The sequence below is a fragment of the Varanus komodoensis genome, unplaced genomic scaffold, assembly GCF_004798865.1.
Source record: "Varanus komodoensis strain SLA01 unplaced genomic scaffold, ASM479886v1 scaffold3, whole genome shotgun sequence".
NCBI lineage: Eukaryota > Metazoa > Chordata > Lepidosauria > Squamata > Varanidae > Varanus > Varanus komodoensis.
The window spans coordinates 35,696,738-35,708,693 of NW_025335761.1; the positions used below are offsets into that span (position 1 = coordinate 35,696,738).

The following is an 11,956-nucleotide window of genomic DNA, read 5'->3' on the forward strand; positions in this document are numbered from 1 at the left end:
TTTCAACAACCCACAATTCAATAAAAGCCACACTTAATGCATATGAAAACTCTGAGTGTGGGTTATCATGTTGTGTGAACCCATTCAGTGTAATAGATGTGTAACACAGCTCGCCTGTTTAATATATAACCAACACTGGTGCTTAGGAAGCTCTCAAAAGGAGCTTCAGTTTAGAAGAAGGTCCTGAGTTCAAAACATTTGGAAAAGTTTCATTAAAACATCTGTCAGGGAAGCAAAAAAGCAACAAGACTCCTAAATTCTTAATGTTGTGCACCACCACCTTCCTGACATGACCAAACCAAAACTGGATCAAACCCCAGGGGAAGATCTTATGACTGGTCATAGTTATGGGGTTCAAGGTTAGCCAGAGGATACTAATAAACAGTGGGGCCAAAATCCAGGGGCCCACAGCCCAGCCCCCCTGCCTCAGTTTATTTCTCTGGGATTGGCAGGTGATGAGAATATGAGAAGCAAACTCCATTTTATTCCCAGTGGTGCCATGATTTAAGCAAGCTTAAAATGCACAGCTATAGATGCTCAGCACGCTTCTTTTACAATCAGAATTGGCAAATATTGTAACACATAAGAAATGTGAAGTAGTTGTGATGCATGCAACAGTGATTGTTGAAAGCAAGTGGAAGAAAAATGCGAATTGTGTGCTTCACAGCAAAAGTAATACACATGGGTCATCCCATAAGATTATTAGAGTACACATGCAGCTACATATAAAATTATGTAGTTGCATGTGACTTCTCCTGAGATCATCATCATCCTGAAAAAAATCATGCTTAAACTAGGAGAAATCACTGTGGCTTGGCCAGTCATTTTCTTGCACACACAATCAACCCCAGATCCATCAGGATCATCCCCAGCATCTCAAGATCAGAGGCAATTGTGTGACCAAGTGGAAGCCCAGTAATGAGGTGCAGCACCTCTTTGATCCAGGAACTGGACCCATGAAGAGGAAGTTGTACACACCCCTGCCCCGTTCAGATCAGAAGGCCCTGACGACAGGCCAGGAAGTGTGAGGAGTGCCCACACCAGCCATAAAACCACTCATTTGGTCCCTGACTGGTGTGAGAGCAATAGTCTGTTTTGTTGTACAATCTGATCTCTTGCTTAATGGATAGCTCTGCTAATGTGGCATACTGAGTCGTGCAGCAAAGGTGGCAAGACTGGGACAAGAAGTCCGCAAGAAGCAGCAAGCATAAGGAAGCCAATCAGTGATGATTAACTAAGTGGTTTGTTGCCCAGGCAAAAAGATTTACAACTGACTGGTTTGTATTTATGAGGAGAAGTGACTGCAGTGCATCTGTCTGACACATCCATAAGCAATTTCTTCTTTCATGCAAGGATGATTTCTGGTCCTATCTAGGAACATCACCTGTTCCTATTTGAATTAGAATATTGTTATCTCTATCCTGTCTGCTCATTTAAAAATGTCTGTAACCCCACATGTATCTGTGGATAAAGGATATCCTGGTCTTGCTTTCCTTAAAACCAGCACAGGGCAACATCCTTCTTGTGCTCAGTTTGTCCCTTGTTAAGTCACAAAGACAAGCAAGCTATGACTAACTGTATAACACATTTCAGGGATGGGCAGATTTCAGATTTGCATGACCTATTTTAGTTTTTAAGTACACCTTGAGATCCACTTACCGGAGCCTGATGCAAAAGACATATAATTAGAATTAAAGAATCTTGAATCCAGGAATTTGTTCTGAGTACCAGATCAGAACTTGCCCTGTTTACCCAAAACTTTCTTTATTTCAGATGCATAATTTAGGGTAGACAGTGCTGAAAGTTACATTGGTGCTGCTATTGGGAGTTTGAAATCTTTGCTGATCTACTTCAAATCATACGGAAATCTATGAGAACATTCAGATCTACCTTCTACCTTCTGTTCACCTTGACATATTTAGTTCCAAGTAGGTAAAATTACTTGTTTAACACAAACAAGAGGATTTGCCAACATTCTAAGAGCTGTTCTCTGAAGTAGCATAAAAGTAATGGATGCTTTTGAAAGTCTTGGTCAGAACTTCAGTATAATTCAGAGCAGAACAGGCAAATTAATATTTATGAAGGAAAAACAGATGAAAGCATAACATTGAAAATGTAAGAAATAAATGAAACAGTGACATGCATTCTGATCTGTTTATCTATCTAGCTTGGATAGCAATAAGTTAACGGTATATGTTTAAATCAAGGTCCTTTTCTGCACAAGAGTGACATAACTCTTCCCAGTTATGCATGTACCAGTAGTATCTCCTACTGTATGTTTATGAGGCCTAACATGTTACACGTACTAGAGTGTGCACTCTGATCTAACCACAGCTAACTGCCCAGAGAGCTTTGGCTATGGAGCAGGATAGAAATGAACTATTATTATATGGCCATCTGATTCCAAGAGAACCTACTATTTTCAATGAGTTTGTATAAAATGCAGGGTAAGTTGTACACACTGACATCTATTGCCTCTAAGGAGAACTGCAGTATCAGTGTTTCTGAGGGTTTAACTGCGAAATCTTAAATATGTTTTCTCATAAGCCCAACTGAGTTCAACAAGGCTTATTTCCAAGTAAATGTGCATATCCGATATAACACACTAAGGTCAGATAACAGTTGCTTGCATTAATACAGGCTTTGATAATTTGATTAATTCTATTTCTCTGAAAGATAAGTGCTTAATGTTTTCTGCAACTAATTCTGTAGTTAGTTCCTACTCTGCAATTATTAGAGATTTTGATTTGTGAAACTTGTTGTTAATTTTAATTACAGGATCAGAATTCACAGTAGAAAAAACATCTCCCCTAAAAGGAAAAAAAGGGAGAGGGAACTCAGAAATCATACTTCCACTTTCATGCAGCACTCATCTCACCTACATACATGATAAAAGGAACTTTTGCTTGTGCAATCAGTATATAAGCCAAGCCTTAGTTCGGGAATACAACAGGATTAACATTTCTTAAGCAGTAGTTAATCGGCATTAAGTGCTAACTGCAGATTGTTTTCCCTACCTCCTGCAGTAGTTATCTGACCCTTAAAAAAAAAAAAAGAAGATGGAGAAGAAGACTGGGAATGAATTTTGGTTTGTATGTTTTAATTGCCTCTGCCTGCCTTCATGTTTGAAAGAGGACTGTTCCATTCTGACAGTTCTCACGGAAAAGTCTCTGCTGATTTTCTGCAACCTCTTACTTTTGCCCCCCACCCAAAAAAAGAATCCCAGTTCAGCCATGTTTCTTTGACATTCATCATTCATTTCATAATCATCACCAACCACTGTAGCCTCACCTTTGCAACATGTTCCTGCACTCTGCAGCATGTCCTATAGGACCTATACAATACAGAAATGAATTATTATTATTATTATTATTATTATTATTATTATTATTATAACATTTCTATGCTGCCCCTTGCCGAAACCTCAACCTGAATGGCGTAGTGGTGCCAGGGTTTGCTGGGTTGAAGTAGCAGGGTTGTTTTATAAACAGGGGCAACAATGTTATCTGCCACCCCTTCAGGCTTTCCTGTTCTCTCTGAGCTTAGCTTCAAACTGCAGTCATCTCAGCAGCTGGAGTGGGTGGGGGATGGCTTTTCTCAGCAAAAATGTATTTAAAAAGGTATTTGTGGCTGGCTTGGTCTTGCATGGCCACTTGAAAACTATTAGCTTTTATAAAAGGCCTCCCAGGGGGAGAAAAAATGCCTCAAACTGTTTGTTTTTTAAAATACAGATAAAAAATGCTGTCTGAATTTTGAGGATCACTTTGGGGTCTATAAACTTTGTCATGAGCACCTCCACTTCAAAACATATCGCTATTCAATTGGAAACACCATAGCTTAAGTAGCTACAATTAACAGCTTGATTAATATTTTCACTCCATTGAACTATTTGGTAAAAGAGTTTCTATGACACCTGATTTATAGCATACACTGCAGGATTCTGTGTGATTACTTGCTTGTATTTAAATACCATGGAGTTTAGTGAAACTGTTTTCCATTAAGTGTAACTAGGATTGTAGTCCTAGAATCCTGTACCTCTCAGGCCAGTTTGTGTGATCAAAACAGCTCACTATGGTTTAAACAACCCTCACATAACATATAGTCCTTGGGTTTGCACAAAGTGAGAAGGTGCAGCCAGGCGTTGAATATTAAATAAACCACTATGGGCTATTCAGTCATGCACACCAGGTCCATAAGTCAACATTCCTACAGTCCTTGAGTTTCTGACCTGGATTGTATGATCAGAACATGCTGGGCAGGTTCAGAATATTCAAGTTCTGTCTCTGATTTGTTGTGTCATAGGAATGTTTTAAATAAATAAATAAATAAATAAATTCAGGGACAGTGGTTTATGCAAGTGTTTTTTACTCGGCATACAACCCACAATCCCTAGCTTTGGACAATGTGACAACCATGGCAAGGACTTAAATATTCAAAACCCACCTGGCACGCACCGCAGCCCACAATGACATAAATAAGGTATTTCGCAGAAAGAAGGGGTCAGAGTCCATTTATAATTTCACTTAAACCAAAGTCTGGCCCGGGGGCCAATTGCAGCCTGTTTTCAAATTTTGAGCGGCCCGCGGCCTCTTCTCCCCGCCAGCTCAGCCTGTCACTCATCCCCGCCGGCTGGCATTTTTCCCTTCACCGCACAGTGGTTCCCGCAGCTGTCCCCTGCTGCCTCCTGCTCCTTCAAGGCTGGTGGTTATATTGCATCAGAAGATGGCAGTAGACCTGAGTCAGCACTCTCGCTGCGTGACCCTTGTGACACAAGGCTTTTAGAAGTCGCCATTTCTAAAATGGCGACTGTAACTAAAAAAAGGAAAGTTGACAGCGAGGGCCTCTGCTTCCAGGACAAGTGGAAATTGGAGTATTTTTTCACTGAAATACGAAACAACTGTGTCTGCCGAATTTGCCAAGAAACTGTGGCTGTTTTCAAGGAATTCAATATCAAGAGGCACTACCAGACGAAACATGTTAACTACAACAAGCTAACTGGGAATGAATGCGGCAAAAAATTAAAGGAACTGGAAGCTGCTTTAACGGCACAGCAGCACTTTTTCACAAGAGCCTGTGAGTCAAATGAAAATGCCACAAAGGCAAGCTATGAGGTGGCAACGCTGATTGCCAAGCACTGCAAACCTTTTACTGAGGGTGAATTTATTAAAGATTGTGTGATGAAAATGGTGCAGAAAATTTGTCCTGAGAAGAAGCAAGTTTGCCAATGTTTGCCTGGCTCGTAACACTGTGGTACGGAGAATTGAAGATGTTTCATCTGATATTAAGAGACAGAGGCAAAAGGAGTGGAGTTTGACTTTTTTTCATTAGCCTGCGATGAAAGCACAGATGCATCTGACACCGCTCAGTTATTGATTTTTTTGGGAGGAGTGGACAATGACATGAACGTGAGTGAAGAGCTACTTGACCTCCAGAGCCTTAAGGGCCAAACAAGAGGAACAGATTTATTTGTTTCTGTTTGTTCCACCGTAGATGACATGAAACTACCGTGGAATAAAGTCACTGGGATTATTATGGATGGCGCACCTGCCATGGCTGGCAAGCGAAGTGGATTATCAACCCTAGTCTGTAACAAAGTCAGCGAAGAAGGAGGCAAAGCGACAACCGATGCCAGAGCTATCTGATCCTGTTTGGCTGGCTGATTTTGGATTTTTAGTTGACATTACACGACATCTGAATGTGCTGAACACGAGCCTTCAGGGGCAAAATGCAGTGGTAAGCCAACTGTATTCATATATCAAAGCCTTTGGGACCAAGCTGCTACTTTTCCAAAGGCACCTGTCACAAACGCAGCCCAATACCACACATTTCCCATCGCTGCAGGAAATAATGACCAGTTTTCCACAGAACAATATGAGTGCGCAAATAAAGAGGTATGAAGCAGACATCTCATCTCTGGCTGAGGAGTTTCAACAGCGCTTTTGGGATTTTGCAGCTATTGAAAAGGAGATCACGCTTTTTTCATCTCCTTTCTCTGTGGACCCTGATGACGCTCCAGACCACCTGCAGCTGGAGCTCATTGAGCTGCAGTGTGACGCTGAGTGTCGCAGTCGGCACCAACGGCTCCCTCTTGTCAACTTTTACCGCCAGCTGGATAAAGACAGGTTCCAAGAGATTCGAACATTTGCTAAGAAAATGCTGAGCTTGTTTGGTTCGACATACTTGTGCGAGAAGACATTCTCGGTTATGAACATTAACAAGAACCGTGTGAGGACGAGACTAAGTGACTTTCACCTGCGTGACATCTTGCACATCAAAACCACTGTTTTTGAGCCAGACCTGGCCTATATAATGCAGTCAAGATCTCAGTATCACCCTTCACATTAGTGCAGTTATTTGTTTAGTCTTTAATAAAATAGTACATTTGCATTTACTGTTAATGGTTCAAAGAATGTCAGGCTGAATGGTCGGCCCCCACACATTTTCACCTCACCAAATCTGGCCCTCCTTGCAAAAAGTTTGGACAACCCTGACTTAAACTGACAAATGCAAATGCAACATGAACTTAAGAATAAGTTTAGAATTAACACTTGAACAAAACCTAAATATGCACAGATGATCGACAAATATAATAAATAATTCATATTTACAAACTAACTTATGAGAACAAAATATAAGAACAATGGAAGAAAAAGAAATTATTAAAATATATCCCAGAGAAGAAGATAAAACTATGAATGATAAATCCAATAAAGGTGCACTCCACATTTTTCTCGCGTTCATAATGCTAATATAAATATAATGGCATTCACAGCAACAGCAGCATGGCCTCTCTGGTTTTCTCCCTACCTGCTCACCAGAACACTCCCCTTCCTTATCTTCTGAGAACATTTTTCTGACCTCAGAGAGGCAACCCAGATTCTTTCTATACAAGCTGTGAGGGGAAGGGGTCTGGGGAAATTTCTGATTCCCCTGTCTTTGACCTTGGAAGCGTTTTCTGAGTTGGTCCCCTCTGGTTCCCTAGACGCTTCCCTAGTGGATACAGGATTGCTGTCTAGATAACTTTCAACAGCCTTAAAACCAACAGGTTTCATTTTAATTCACTTTAATTGCTAACCTCTTTCTATATGGACTTAATTGAAACATCTATATGGATTTTTAAAATTATATCTGCTTGTATGCCATCCTGAGAGACTTCCACTCATAAAGAGAAATGAGAAATAATTATTAAAAGAATTTATAGCCCACAAAACCATTGCTCCTCTGCATTCCTGAAGAATCTTGCTGACTACTGTTGGAGAAAGAATACTAGAAGTGGTGGACCTTGACCAGTGCCAGCAAAGCAATCTTTATTATCTTATCGTGGGTGTGCATTCTAAATTATCATGCAGATGTGTAGGAGGTGAGTGAACAGAGGAACCACCTCATGACCGTTTCACAACCTTTAACCTTATTCTGTCATATTCTGCCACTTGGCTCAGAGTTTGTAATTCTTACTCATAAGTATGTGCATAGACAATGTTTTCATCTGAAGGGACAAAGATCCTATTTTCAGCCTGAGCTGATGTGATCAAAGTCAGGCTTACTGCGATCAAAAGTGTTTGTATCCCTGCTAGGTTTATGTGCATACTTCACAGTGACTGCATCTGCCAAACGTTCTTCCTTTCTTCTTCTGAACAAAGAGGGATCTAACTCTCTTGAGCCTGGAGCTACTAATTCCAGAATTTTACCAAATGGCTAGTCAGTTTTGTAGCAGGCTCTAGAACAAGGGTGCAGTGTGGCTTCCCAAACCAGCACGCTTCTGCCCCTCTCCCTGCAACTGCAAATCAGTTGGTGGTATTGTGCCTTTTGTGTATTTTCCCCTCATTCTAAATGCCTCTGCTAAAGCTTAGCTACTGGCAGGCAGAGTTAAATGCAAAAATATGGTGATCTTTTTAGTATTTCTGCCCTATTGCTTTTGCCTTTGGTTCTCTCCATTCTGCCTTCTGAACAGTTCACCCCTAGAATGCAGTCTCAGAGCTTCACCAAAATAAAATTCAGTAGTTGCACTGAAAGAGCTTCTTTACTCTTCTTTAGAAGAAAACATGATGATGATCACATAGGAAGAAATGAAACCCTAGGGTGATGGTGTTGCTAGCAATATGAGACAATGGAAGTGCTCCCAAAGGAGTATGGCAGAAACTGGTCATTTTTGGAGGTGGGCTTTGTTACTGAAAAAGGCGCTTTGCAAGCAAACATGGTGTACAGCCTGATTCCATGCTGATTTACATAGGAGTGAAGCCCATTCAGGTTCAATAGGACTTCTTTGCCTATAGGTGGACACAGGGTTCACTGTAGTCTTGGCATACTTGTGAGAAAATAGCACTAGTGGATGGAAATCCTAACACTGTATAATGAACTACATTCGATTTTTGTGGAATCCACTTTTGTCTGTCTATCTATTAAAAGCTTTTATATGCCATCCTATTATATAAAAATCTCAGGATGGTTTACAGTGTTTAAAAGAACAATTTAAAACAACAACAATTTCCAATAAATGAATTAAAACAGAATGATGTATAAAACAAAACAGTAAATCACAAAACAAGAGCGACTGAACATTAAAAGCTATTGATTTTAAAATGCCATTTAAATAAAAAGGTTTTGACCTGGCACCAAAAAGAGTATAAGAGTATTTCTGTTATTTCAGTATCCCATAAAGAATATCCTCTTTTCAGTGTAAATTCAACTCAGTCTATGCGGCATATTTCTTGCCTATGTGGGGAATCCTTGCTTTTCTAGGTGCAATAATTTGGAACATCATGAATATTAACTTCTGTCATGGTTGCAACTGAAAAGAAATAATTAATGTGATCATGGTAATCACTGCTGTCCATATCAGTATTGATCTGGCTCATTTGTTATATTTTTGCACATGAATGTAAGATCAACACTTGTGTGTGGATCCAAAAATGTATTTATAATTGGGGCAAGTTCTAGCTCTGGATGCAGGGGGTGGGGTGATTGCACCCCCCATAGGCAAATTACATAGGGCAGCTGTAAAATAATTAGATAGTCTGCTTAGGGGAACCTACTCCCCTCTGGATCCCAAGCAAACTGGGATGAAGTGGTGCCATGGGCCTTAACAATTAAGGGAAGACATCTGGGACAATCTTCCTTGCACCAGCTCACCTTTGCTTTTAGATCAGAAGTATGTTTCCAATTGTTATTGTGAATAAAAAGCTTTTGAACTGCACCGCTTATCTGCGATAGCAGGCCTTCCAATCTCGCTGTTCAGCTCCCCCTTGACCGAAATTCGGGTAATGTGACGACAGAAAGCCGTAAAATTGTTTCTGACTCAAATTGGCTAAGTGCGTGTGTGCAGGGTGGAGGGTGCCTAAAATCTAAATATGCTCAGTATGTTGTATTCAGCTACAATAAATTAAAAATGCTCTGTCCCTTCCAATATGCCACAGTTGGAAAAACTTGCTGCACATCTGCCAGGTAATGACATAAAACCCTGATTAACACTTCTGTGTAATCTGGATGCATATTCAAGGTCAGCAAAGAAGTCTCTTGGTACTCAGGAAACAAAGGCAATCACAGTGGGGTTTTCCAATACATTCTGTTGCTGCCCCTTCCCCTGCCACTCCTTTCCACTATAGACACTAACTACTGGTGCACCCCAGTTATGGAATGAGCTACTCAAAGAGGTGCGCCTGGTGCCTACTTTGCATTGTTTTTGGTGCCAGATGAACACCTTGTTATTCTCCCAGCATTTTAACAGTTTAACCTTTAAACATCATTTTTTATATTTCATTTTATTCTGCTCCACTGCCATGCTTCTGTGCCGATTCAATTGCTATCGTGGTGTTGGTTCTTTAAGTTAATTTTATTTTGTATGTGTGCCTGTTTTAACTTTTGAAAAGCTTTTGTTAACCCCCGCAGAGATCCTCCGCAACTGGGCAGAACAGAGAGGAAATAAAGAGCAGTGCCACAGAGGGGCCCACAGGACTGGCTTGAGGGGCTGCCTGCGCAATGAACCTCACTGTACCCATGGCAGATCTAGCCCTGAAATTGGTCAAGGACCATCCAAGGCATTTATTAAACTGCTTTATGCCAAGTCGAGCCAATGGTGCATTCAGCCCTTTCCTGTTGACACTGACTGACTGCCAGGATTTCAGGCAGGACCTGTTCCAGCGGTAGCTGGGGAGCGTGGGCTCAGCACCTGGGACCGTCGGCATGCCAAGTGGATGCTCTGCCATTGAGTCATGACCCCCTCCCCTCTCTGGGCAGGTTGGTAACCCACAGGACTGTAACCCATGGTTTTCCTGCCATGACAACTTTCTTGTTCTGAAAAATTTGCAAGGCAAATATTCTCTGCTTTGGAAGAACAGAGGACTTACTGGTTTCCATCAGCATCTTCAGTTTCAGCTCCTTACATTTCTGGTATATTGGTATATATTTGTCACACAACTGGTAAGTATGCATATTCATTATACTCAAGTGCTAATTACCCCTTTCACACTGTTTTGCATCTCTGAAATCCAGCATTTGTACACTCACAGAGGGTGCAATCTGAAGGACTCCTCCACCCAACCATGTTGACTGGGGGCATGCAGGGAATTGTAGGACTTGTTTTTTTCTGCCCAAATATGCAAACATGGGAAAAGCAAGAAATGCATTTGTAACAGAATCCTATGCATAGGTAGATAGAAAAAAAAATCTTACAAATCCTAGGTTTTTTAATTTAAGTTTTGTTTAAACATGCATCCATCTTATATACGGACCCTGTAAATTGTAACATCAGCACTAGATTGTATGGACTGAGGTTCTGCTGTCTTGTCTTAAACTTTCCAGTGCAACCACTCATTCTTCATTCCAGATCAGAGCTGGTGAACTGACCTAAGGGCCACATCTGGCCCATTCAGGGACCCAATCTGTCCCTGTGAAGTTTTCAGACAGCCACCCCTCTTTCCCCCAGTCTGTTTGTTTAATATCCCTCCTTTCCTTGAAAGGAACTCAAAGTGGTTTACACAAGTCTCCTCCTTTTCATATTATCCTCACCAGAACCCTATTGTGTAGGTTATGTGGATAGCACCAGATCTTCCAAGCCCCAACCCAACATTCAAACCACTATATCACTCTCAGTTGCTGCTTTCCATGCTTTTGCCTGGTTCTCACAAGTTTAAATGTTTCTCAGAAAGCTTAGTCATTGCCAGTCAGAGCTTGTCAATGAGAGCACCCAAAAGGTGTTGGCATTTTTGGATGCCACTTCTTTTGCCTTTGGCTCTGTAGATCACTGGAACACTGTTCCTCCCAGAGCTTCTATCCTCAAACTCAAAAAGTTTATACACTCCTGTTCTAGAGTTTCTCTGGCCAACAGCCTATTGTTCAGAGTGTTGTTTGTTGTGCTCTAATAACATTCCAGCAGATTTTACAAGATCTGGAAACACCAGTTAGATAAAAGTAAATACATTTGCATAAACATGCTCAAACATGAGTTTTAATCTAGCCTCTGAGTTCTGCCTGCCTGGGAATGGGCATGCAGTTTGGGTGTGTATCTTCAGAACTCAGAATGTCTGGGCTCTGGAGATAATGTGTGTTTTGCCTGCACAGATCTGGACTAGCATTCTGCTGCCCAGGGGAGAACAAGTGCATTATGTTTATGCAACTTCCCAGGAGCTGAAAGGATCCTAGCAGCCTGTCACATTGTTTTCGCATGCCCACCTGTCATTTTATATATGTTTGGCTGAAGCATGTCCTGGATTGCGTGGCCAGTACTGGGTACATGCATTGTATCGCTGATGCACTCAAACTGCAAGCCTTTGGATAACAGCCAGTGCTGTGTTCAGCACACAAAGATTAACTTAGGGCATGAAAATTATAACAAATAACTTTCCACTTTATCTGAAAACACAAGTGGGAGAAGGCATGACACAGGCTCAGCTGTGTAAAGCTCATCTGGTCTAGTTGCAGGTCAAGAGTAACGTGTATTGACCCTGCAGGGGCCTATTCT

General features: G+C 41.2%; 1 protein-coding gene across 1 annotated transcript in view; it reads left to right on the forward strand.

The window, feature by feature from the left end:
- The window catches only part of BATF (basic leucine zipper ATF-like transcription factor), an 11,995-nt gene extending 10,153 nt beyond the window's left edge, over nucleotides 1-1,842 (forward strand). Inside the window, exon 4 of the transcript XR_006415334.1 lies at nucleotides 1,774-1,842. The gene's annotated coding sequence lies outside the window, so the exon portion shown is untranslated. The remainder of the gene's footprint in view (nucleotides 1-1,773) is intronic.
- The last annotated feature ends 10,114 nt before the right edge of the window (nucleotides 1,843-11,956 follow it).